Consider the following 11,044-nt stretch of genomic DNA (forward strand, 5'->3'; position numbering starts at 1 on the left):
ACAGGGAGCTCAAATATAAAGCCCAAAAGAAGACCCACCCATTCTCAACTCCATTTTTTCAGGTGTTCCAAAATTTATTTATTTTTATTTATTTTATTTGATTCATATCACATGTGGTTGGTAGTTTTGCTTTATCAATAAATGGAACCTTTCTTTCTAATCAGTGTCCACTCTCCATTTTATTTCCAATGCCTTTCCCCCAGCTTGGAACTGAACCAGATGGATTTTTCTTCCAACAGACCCATTCTTTGAAAATTGCCACAATTTTATATTATTATAATGTTTTGTGCCATTTTGTAAAATCCCATGGTAACCAAATAGCAAAGGTGCAATTCTTTTACCACATGATTTTACATAAAGATGCAACACATTCCATTGACTTTTGAATAATTTACATCTAAAGTATGTTACATTTTTCTGCTTGCTGTTTTACAAAAGTAAAAATTTGAAACCACATGGTGGCAGAGTAGTATTAAAAATTAGTATGTATTCTTGAAGATGGTTAACAAATGAAATGCATTTTTTAAAAGGCACAGACTGCCTTTTATCCTTTTTTTAAAAAGCTCCAATTTCTTTGAAAAAAGGGGTGATTTTCAGTTCATTTCTTGCAGAAATGGACACAAATCAACTGTAGTTGCCAACACAAGTACGTAATCTGTCCAGCTCCTCTTGGATGAGTCTGATTTTTTAGATCCTTTTTAGTTTAGTTTTGGCTTTAGTTTTTTAACACAAACTACCCTGTTGGATAATCTATGTTGGGGGTGTCAAACTCACGGCATCACGACGGCATCACGTGATGTATTGAGAATTTCTCCCCTTCGCTAAACCGAGTGTGGGCGTGGCCAGCACGTGATGTGTTCAGCCAGCGGTCCACAAGTTTGACAGCCATGATCTAGATGAAGAGAACCTTTGGTAGCATTGACCACCTGCTGGATTGAATACCTAGTTAAGATATGGAGGAATTATGTTGCAAGCTTCCATTCATGCTTAAATAGTTCTAGAATATGATTATAGGGGATTTTTGCTCTGCTCATAATTGTTATGGTTCTTTTTATTCTATGATTTTCCATATGTATAAAAACCACCAAGAGAGACTAACTATAAGAACATTATACTTCAATGTCCATAACATGGAGACAATAAATTTCAGTAGGAGAAATGATATTCAAAGTTTACACATGCTACTCAGAAAGCAGTTACACTCATAATTATTTTATATCTAATCCTAAAATAATCATGAGGATAACATACTAAAATGACATTGGTTAATTCTGTAATGCCACACTTGGTAACAGGTATATTTATTTACTAATATCAGTTCCTAGATCTGTTTTTCTGCAACCAATATTACCTGCAAAAATAAGCTCAGCTTACAAAACAAAAGCTCAGTGAAGTTCATTCCAGATTTTGATTTCTATGCTTCTCAAACTAGCAGGAAGCTAAGATTTGAGGACTTCAGTAATATGATTAAAAGTCTAATAAAGCTAAGTGATTTGGAAATTTCTCCTCTGGCAAATAGTGGCTTATGAATTACTAGTTAAGTCATTGTTCTGAAAAGTACACTTCTGGGAAATTAGGCTAAATGAATCTTGATGTTAGCTGGGTGACTATCAACTATTTCATTGTGGATGGTATGAATAAACTGAATATTAGATAAGAGAATTTAGGATAAGACTTTTATGGACAAGGAGATCTACAAATGTTTCCATCAGTGTAATATACGGTATTTCTAACAAAGTGCTGAAAAAAGGAATAGAGTAAAAGGTAATAACTGCCTCTACCATTACTTAAAATATTTACATTGCAGTTTAGTGCCAAAAACAAACAATTATAGTACAAGTCTGATTTAAATTATATATTACCATTTTGAATTTGGACATTCCATGTGCATATCTGTGTGAAGTAGAAATGGAATACTAAGAGCATAATGCCGAAGATGTCTCAAAAGTGATTTTTCTTCTTCAAAAGGCAATTAGACTGTTTTTTTCTTTGAGGAAGAAGAAGAAAGAAGAAAAAAGAAGAAAACAAAGAAAAAACAATCCAGTTTCCTTTTGAAGATTAAAAAAGCACATTTGAGACAACTATGACCTGGATGACTGAAAATCTCCACAGACAATGCTGAAGATGTTGCCTGTTTTTGAAATGCAAATTCACCTTTACTGTCATTTGAGAGAATAAATTACCTGTTATCTACCATATTGCATTCATTCTGTTTTGCAAGACTTTATCTACAATACACTCACAATATTTTCTTATCATGTTATAGTGATTATAAAATTAGCTCCCTAATAAAGGCACAGTCTTTACTCCGATTCATTAATTAATCAATGTTTACTTAGTACTAAAGGCTCCTTGCATCGACTTTTACCCAGCAATTAAAAGTGCCGTACCATGAAAATTCAAATAATGCAAACATAATTCTGCTATTCATTAACCTTTTTAGCAAACATAATCCATATAGAGAGCATGGAGGACATAATTACATATGGTTAACATATAGCTTACATTACATGTAAGTTAGGGATTTAACTTTATGTATACTTGGGATCTATCTAATTATACATATACAGTAGGTGTATATTCTAATTTAGTTGTAGGAAATAGCACTTAAAAGCACATTGTATACAACATTACAACCTGCAGTTCAGAAATTAGTCATCTCTTCTAAAAGATCCTGATCTAATTTCATTGTTAACCTGGTTGCTCATTCATAAAACTAAGCAGAGAAATTACTTATTTGGGGGAATCAATAAGTATTCAAAATGCTGCAAGTACACATGCTAATTTTATAGGGTAGCTTAAAATATTAATGATAGGTGGTATGCACAGATGATTAATCAAAAATAATGGGCAAGAGCTACATTGATTAGATTTTTCTGTGATAAATTGAAAGCAATCCTTGTTGGTGTAAGTCACATAACAAGTGCCATTATTATCATGTGAGTTATGTAATCTTGAGGTAATCATTGATCTAAATTAATGGATTGGGAAGTAGAGAACATTGGAGAGCATGTTTTATGGCTTGGTTTTGGATGTCCTCTTCTGCTTTTTAAGAAAGCTACAAGGCCTATCGTCTGGGCCATTTTCAGAGTTGGCTACTCATGGATACAATTATCTGAGAACAAAATAATATTGGCAATGAGAAGACATCCCAAGAGCAATCTAATTAATAAAATATAAATATATTATACACACCCCTCAGAAGTTGTTGTTGTTGTTAGTTACGAAGTCGTGTCCGACCCATTGTAACCCCATGGACAACGTTCCTCCAGGCCTTCCTGTCCTCTACCATCCTCTAGAGTCCATTTAAGCTCACGCCTACTATTTCAGTGATTCCATCCAGCCATCTCATTCTCTGTCGTTCCCTTCTTCTTTTGCCCTCAATCTTTCCCAGCATTAGGCTCTTCTCCAGTGAGTCCTTCCTTCTCATTAGGTGGCCAAAGTATTTGAGTTGTATCTTCAGGATCTGGCCTTCTAAAGAGCAGTCAGGGTTGATCCCTCAGAAGTAAGTCCACTCAATAGAAGAAACAGGTAAAGGATAATGCTGATATCCTGCTAACTATAGTTTGAAGATCCCTCACTAACTGCTCTAAAGTTTGCATCCTCGTGACATTTTTATTCCATTGTGAAAGCAGCATACTTTGAATTTAGCAGCTGCAGTTTAGAAGCACATTTTATGTCTTCTCAAGACACAAATCTTGTCATACAAAATTTTCTCCCCGTGCTGCTGATGCAACTAGAGGCTGGTATTTTCCCAATTCCTATCGGTCTTTTTAATCTGAAGTGGGTATACGCCCCCCTTCCATTTACTTGGTTGGCACTGTTTCCCATGGACATTATGGTTTGGGTTGCAGAACAGATCAGACACTTTGCTTCCAGAGGCATGTGGGTGAAAGGGAAGAAGCAATGTTAAAAGATTCCTCTTAAAATCAATGAGAAACCTTCACTAGCCTCAGTTTACCTCTGAATAGGCATGCAGAGGATTTCATGTTTTAAATGGGAAGGAATGTTTGTCTACCTATGTTGAAATGGTCATATTTTTACTTCTGAAGCCCATCCTCCAAGGGCCTAAAAGAGACTTACTCCCAATGTTTAGTTGGATGGTAGCTTTAAATGATAAAAGCTTTGAAACGCCAACAAATAGGTTGCCTCAAATTAACAGCCATGTTTTTGTTATATTACGGTATTTTCCACTGTTACAAAAATGGCCATTTGGAGACAGGAACTTGCAAGCTGTTTCTCTTTTCTGCAGAGAGTCTGGTTCATTAAAATTATCAATACAATTCAAATTAATTTGGGGTAAATCAAAAGAAGTCTATTACAACCAGAGCATGATTTGACAGGTGGCTAAACTCACTGGTCTGGCCATCTGTCAACTTATCTCCTTCCCAACCCACTTTAAATAGAATGACTGGTGGATGTTTTTTTTCTGCCAGTTAATGATATTTAGTGAGAGAGCAAACAAAGTTGGAGAAATCTATAAATTGTTTCCATTACATTCTTCCACATTAAAAGTGTATGGACAACACCATATTATGGTCTTGTACCTGAGACATGACAAGGCTTAGCAAAGTAAGGATAGTGCAAAGTATTCCAGCATACCTTTTTTTCTTGTCTCAAGAACGGGAAGAATCACACTAATATAGCCCTGAGAAAAAACCTACTTGTGGAAGCTGTTTTCAATAGAAAATGAGTAAAATAATGATACTCCATATCTCTTTTTATAGGCTGTATTTTTAAGTGTCTGTTGACCCAGGAATGTGATGAACATAGGATTTATTGAGCTAGCTGTTATTGATTTTTCCAGAGATGTTAGTCTTATATTGCCTTATGTGCTATTTTGGCAGATAACACAACACATAGCATCTTCAAAACCAAACAACAGGGATATAGGTTTTTTTTCAACCCAATATCTGTCTTACACATGTAAACACACTGTTTTGTCTATCTCACATGCACACCCATTTTCTCACATACATGCAAAAATAACTAGTGTTATTTGAAGATGCTATGTGTTGCGTTCCCTTAGCCAATTACAATTTTTAAAAAATCCAAAAGAAAACCATTGAAGGAAGCAAAATATATTTGTCTTTGCCATCATTTTTTTTCCTTTAAAGTAAAAAGGTTAACTGTTCAGAATTAAAATTCAGTCTATTTTGTCATTAAACAAAATATTTGAAAAAAAAGCAACAGAAGCAAACAATTTAAACTACTTCTGAGTTTAACTTAATATAAATGTCAATCCTGAGTCTTGAGTTCATATCTAGGACAAGTTTGATAGTTTAATTTTTGCAGGTATTTTTTAACCTATTCTAGAGCATCTGTTACCAAACAACTTGGAAATGGAGCAGCATGGACACCTCCAAGTTTTTGGGTGGCAAATGTAAAAAGAGTTGCAGGGGGCCGCACCTTAGCCTGATAGCATTGGGCAGGGTATATATAGCTTGCAAGTTATGGATTGCTTAGCCATGATGTATATCTACACAGATTTTTCATACATTGACAGAATAATTAAATAGCTCTTTGTGGTACGGACAGGTTACTCCCTTTTTTTATAAATAATATATTTATTAAATTTCAACATTAAAATAAAAACCAATAAATAAGGAAAGGGGAAAGGGAATTGTGACAAAAAAAAACCCACATCAAACAAATTTATAACAAAAATGACCTCTAACTTTCTTTTAGTACAGAGATAATAACCCACTTCCATTAAAGCACCAATACAAAATTTGCTAAGATAATGTACACAAAGCAGATATGGGTATTCAAAGGATTGTACAGAATAAGAATAAATGAATGTTTGCAGGCTACAAATGGTAGAAATATATTACATGACTCAGAAGTCAGTTTGATTAAAACCCAGTAAATTTCAACATTTTATATCTAAGTCTATAAAGAGGGTGGGAGGGAGGGAATATTATGCCTCCAAAAGTGCATCAAAAAAGAGCTGAAATAAACAGTCTACTGTATAGGTTCATATTTAAACACTATCACATTCTATAATGAACAGTGGGCCATTTGTAAATATTTACACATTTCAATCCAGCATAATTTGTTTTTTTTTAAGTAAACAAATGTGCTGTGAAATAGATAACTCCAAACCAGGTTGCAAGATGATGTTTGGAAAAACATTAATAACAAATGTGGTCCCCATGGCTACTGGTCTCTTCTGTCATGTGCCCTCCTCCTCTGCTTTCCTCTCCTCTCAGACTTCAGAGCTTGCTTTATTGCTCAGCTTCTCCTCCGTGGGGCATTTCAATTTTCATTAGAATGTCTTAATCAGTTGATTTGTGGTGAACTGAGAAAACTTCACCTCTGGCAGCTTGCAAAGTCCTCATTACCACTGATCTCTCTTAGCCCCCAATTATACTATTTTTGATATTTATTATGAAAAGAAAGAAAAAAAGAAAAGATCCAGCAAACCAGGGGAGACATTCCATTTGAACTTCCTGGGACGTAAGTTATGAGTGTTTTGCTTTTCTCTCTGTCTTGACCTACATTCAATCCTGTGATATTTCTTTCCCCCTGGCAAGCTTCATGGAATTGCTCCTGACATGTAAGTTACAGGTGAAAGAGGGAGATGGAAAGGTTTTTAATGACTGAAATGTTAATTGTTGTTTCTAGATTGCTAGATATGCTTTGTAAAACATACATATTCTGAAATGATTACAATTTAACTACTACATTGCTTCATTTGGAAATTATTGATTCTTTGGGAAATGGTATTATTAATTTTTAGCTGTTGAATGAAAACTATTTGCTATATTTTTTACCCTGCATAATAGTACAATATAATATATTGTCTGGGTTAGATATACCCAATATTGTTCTATATAGAGATGGGAATTGTATTAATATCTAACTTACCAGCAATTTGTTCTATATTCTTTAATACTAGGTATTAATACTAGGTTTAATACTAGGTGAAGAAAACTATAATTGATGCCATTCTCCGTATTCTAAGAAAGAAATAAAGATATTGATATTTCTAATTAATTTTGGGAAATGTATTTCAAAAGTATGGTAGTGTTTGTTCATATCAGAATTCATAAGTATTAGAAAAACAGGACTCAGAGGAAGGAGTTGGTGTCCTTCATATTTGATGCAAGAAGTTATAACCGAGTTTCTCTCTTTCTTATGTTCTTTAATGGCTTAACTTCTCTTTTTTTGATCTCCAGCTGCTACTGAATAAGATGGCTCTAAGATGTCACACATATCTGATAACTAATTATAGTGGAATCTCAGAATCTCAGCATTACTTCTGAAGTAAGCACCGTATTTATCGGCGTATAACACGCACAGGCGTATAACACGCACCTTCATTTTAAGAGGGAAATTTCAGGAAAAAAATTTAAATTTCAAATAAAGAACTTTGAAGCAAAATAAGGGTAGCTCAGAACTTTTTTTTATTAATATTATTACCACTTATAAGGTAAATAATGTAAAAGGACAGTAAAAGCAACTATGAACACTGCTGCTTTCACTGCTACTATCTTCCACCCTCCCTTCCTCCTTCCCTTCCTTCCTGCCTCCCTTCCAGTTCCCTCCTTCCTCTTTCCTCCTGCCTGCCTGCCTTCTTTCCCTCCTGCTTATCTATGCTTCCTTCCTTCCTTGCACCTCCCTCCCTTCTGCCTGCCTGCCTTCTTTCCTCTTTCCCTATCCTCTTATCCTTCCTTTCTCCCTCCCTCCTTCCCTGCCTCCCTTCCAGTTCCATCCTTCCCTCCTTCCTTTTTTTATTAACTTTTAGTCGGGAGTCCGGGGAGAGGAGAGACGGCTCATCCATTCTCTCCTCCTCTCACCCACACCCCCGCTGTCTAAAGCGCTTCCTTTCGCCCGCCCGAGCTCTTCCGCAGGCGAAAGAAAGCGTTTTAGTCGGGTGTCGGGGAGAGGAGAGACGGCTCATCCATTCTCTCCTCTTCTCGCCCACACCCCGCTGAGTAGCGCTCCGCGATCCTTTTCTGTGCGCCTGGCGTTTAGATAGATAGCCGGATGTTTTAAACGCCAGGCGCACAGAAAAGCAGCTGCTTTTGGGGCGAAGCGCTCCGCGATCCTTTTCTGTGTGCCTGGCGTATATCGCCTGGCGTATATCGGCGTATAACACGCATACATCATTTGCCCCCTATTTTTCGGGGGGGGAAGTGCGTGTTATACGCCGATAAATACGGTAATTTCAAGGCTGTAATTGATGATGACAACTCGTAGGCACATTTATATGTAAAATGAGACAACCATTATCTTTTTCAAAGTTTATTACAAATAATAAGTTGAGAAACATATACATACAGACAACACAGAGAGAGATTATACACACACACACACACACACACATATATATATATACACATACATACATACACACACACACACACACACACATACATACACATACAATATATAACGTAGGTGTATAAGAAAATGGAATAAAAAGACAGTGTTCAAATGTAACAATGATAAAAAGTAAACAAGAAAATAGAACAAAAAATTGCTATAAATTAATGCAAACAAAGTGCAAAACTTTGACTACATGAATTCTAGTATAAAAACGCCATGAAAACGAATTTGTATTTGAACAAATGTTCTCATTTTCATTCTATTTGCTGATCATACGTCACCCTTCCTTCCCCCAAAGTCATTATTTAATCACTGATATGAATTATGTATTTATATGCCATAATTTTGAATGTTCTTGTGGAATCGATGTACAAAGCAGAAGGGAGTCTGAGGTTTAATATTTTGTTTGCAAATACAATAGCTACACCTCTCTTCATATATGAAGAAGGGGAGAAGATTGCTGATATCAACTCTAACTTGCCCTTTGACTGTCCTTATTCTATCCAATGCCTATCTTGAAGATTATGGAATTGGTTTTATTCTACTAAAAAGGACTGTTATCCAAGAATTATTAATTATTATGCTCCTTTGCATTGAACATGCACAGAAAGTCCTTTCTCAGATATATAGAAAAGGATAGAGATATTATATCTGGTTTGCAAAAACCTGGATTATCATTACATAACAGGAAAGTTAAAACTAAAAACTTGAACTTCTTGCATCCAGTAGTATCTGGATAAATACAGTGGTATCTCTTGTATTGCCATCCATATTGGAGGAGTTAGATGCAGAAAGGCTTATGCACCTTCTATATTAATCCTTCCTTAAGCAATTAATCTTAAAAGGAAAAAAGCTGGCTTCTATTACATGCTGATATGTGTAATGTCTGGTTCCTTGGAAACAAAAAGAGAATAATGTCAGGGTTCCAAATAACAAACATCCCCAAATGAAAGAAAACTCCGAGGCGTAAAGTTCCTCAAAGTCCCATTGCAGTAGCCACCATATTTTCCCTTCTGTTTAGCCTTGAATAGTTAAGCTTTGACTTGGTAATCATATGATCTAAAAAGTAGTGCAGTTTTACAATACTATGGAGACATGACTCCAGAATCATTTGCGGTTGGACAGCCTTCAATTCTATAAATAAAATAAATGTGCTTGATTCATAAGTCTAGATAATGCATGCATGTTCAACACTCATTGACTGTGCTGATTATTTGTACTCAATGTTGAGTCATCAAAAATGAATCACTTCAAGCTGCATATTAGTTGGCAATCAGTTGGGATTATTTCTTCTGTACCAGTTTTCTGCTGAGTTAGCAACCTCCCTACCTAAGGTCCTCTGCTCAGTCTGAGATTGGCAGTGGAGCTCCCCAGGCTTTTGATCCTGGGGTTCTTCAATTTGCCTTCCTTGGAGGTTGGAGTCTGAAGTGGTTGAAAGTTCATGGTCATCATTCAGGACTTGACATGGGACAGTGGTCATACCCTGATTTGATTTTCTTGTTGGAGCAGTGGCAACATGATCTGGAATTGAGGGTCTTCTTGGTGCATCTCACCTATTGGTCAGAATCAAATCCCATTTAACTATGAGATTGTCTGATGCTGCCCTCTGCCACAGGGAGGCAAAATCTATTAGGTTGATCTGCCCCATTGACTGATGGACCCTGATGGCTTCTAGAGGGAGCTTCAGGTTGTTCCTGGGGGGTGGGGTCTGCTGCATGATCTGACCAAAGTCTTATCTGCCACTTGGAATGAGAGAGCAGCTTAAGTTTGGATCAGATTGCACTCACGGGATATCTCTCCTCTCATGGATCCTACCGGTCCCTGTGGTTGACAGAGAAACTGAAAGAGATTAAATGAGAAAATATATGTCTAGATCAATGCTGAAGGACAACAAAGAATGGACTTGACCAAACATGGACAAGAGCCACTATTTAGACTACCTTGTGGCAATAAGGTTAGCAATAGTTTTCTCCTCTTATAACATCCACATATAGCCAACCACTGGCCTTTTTAATGGAATGGGTACTTGGAGATCTATGTGTAAAACTATGCAGTGGAATTTGCAGAGATTCTGTCAGATGAAATTACATTCATTCCAAGTTGGATACCTACTTTGGTACATATCCCAGGTAGATGATCTTGTCCGGTTATCTATGATCAGTTTTTATCTGTTGCACGTGAGGAAGTGGACAGGGTCCTAATGACTGAGATCCACCAGCTGCTTAGATCCATGCATCTACTGGCTAATTAAGGCTATCCAGGGAGAGGCGTGTCTGCATTTGGTTGGATCCAAGAAATGGTTAATTCTTCTTTGGGAGAGTAGGTTGTTACACACACACACACACACACACACACACACACACACACACCACTTAAGGGCATATTGCTTCGTCCCCTCTTCAAGCCATTGCTGGATCTCACCATACTGGACAATTTTCATTTCAAGGCGGCTTCAGTGGGCCTTGTATGAAGCAGATTATCTGAATTTCTTTCAGATGGGATTCTATCTCTGGCAAAGTAAGATGTGATTGACATCTTGTCCCAGAGGCTGTAAGGGTTTAGAAGGGGAACACTGAGTTAACGGCCACACTGAGTGTCTCTGGTTTGGGGGCCTTATGGTTCCAAACAGTAGTGGCATTAATAGGGTTAAAATGTTTGGTCTTTTTTATTGAATTGAATTGTTTCTTTAATGAATTTTGACTTCTATTAA

The sequence above is a fragment of the Natrix helvetica genome, assembly GCF_964273705.1.
Source record: "Natrix helvetica genome assembly, chromosome: 1".
Lineage (NCBI taxonomy): Eukaryota > Metazoa > Chordata > Lepidosauria > Squamata > Natricidae > Natrix > Natrix helvetica.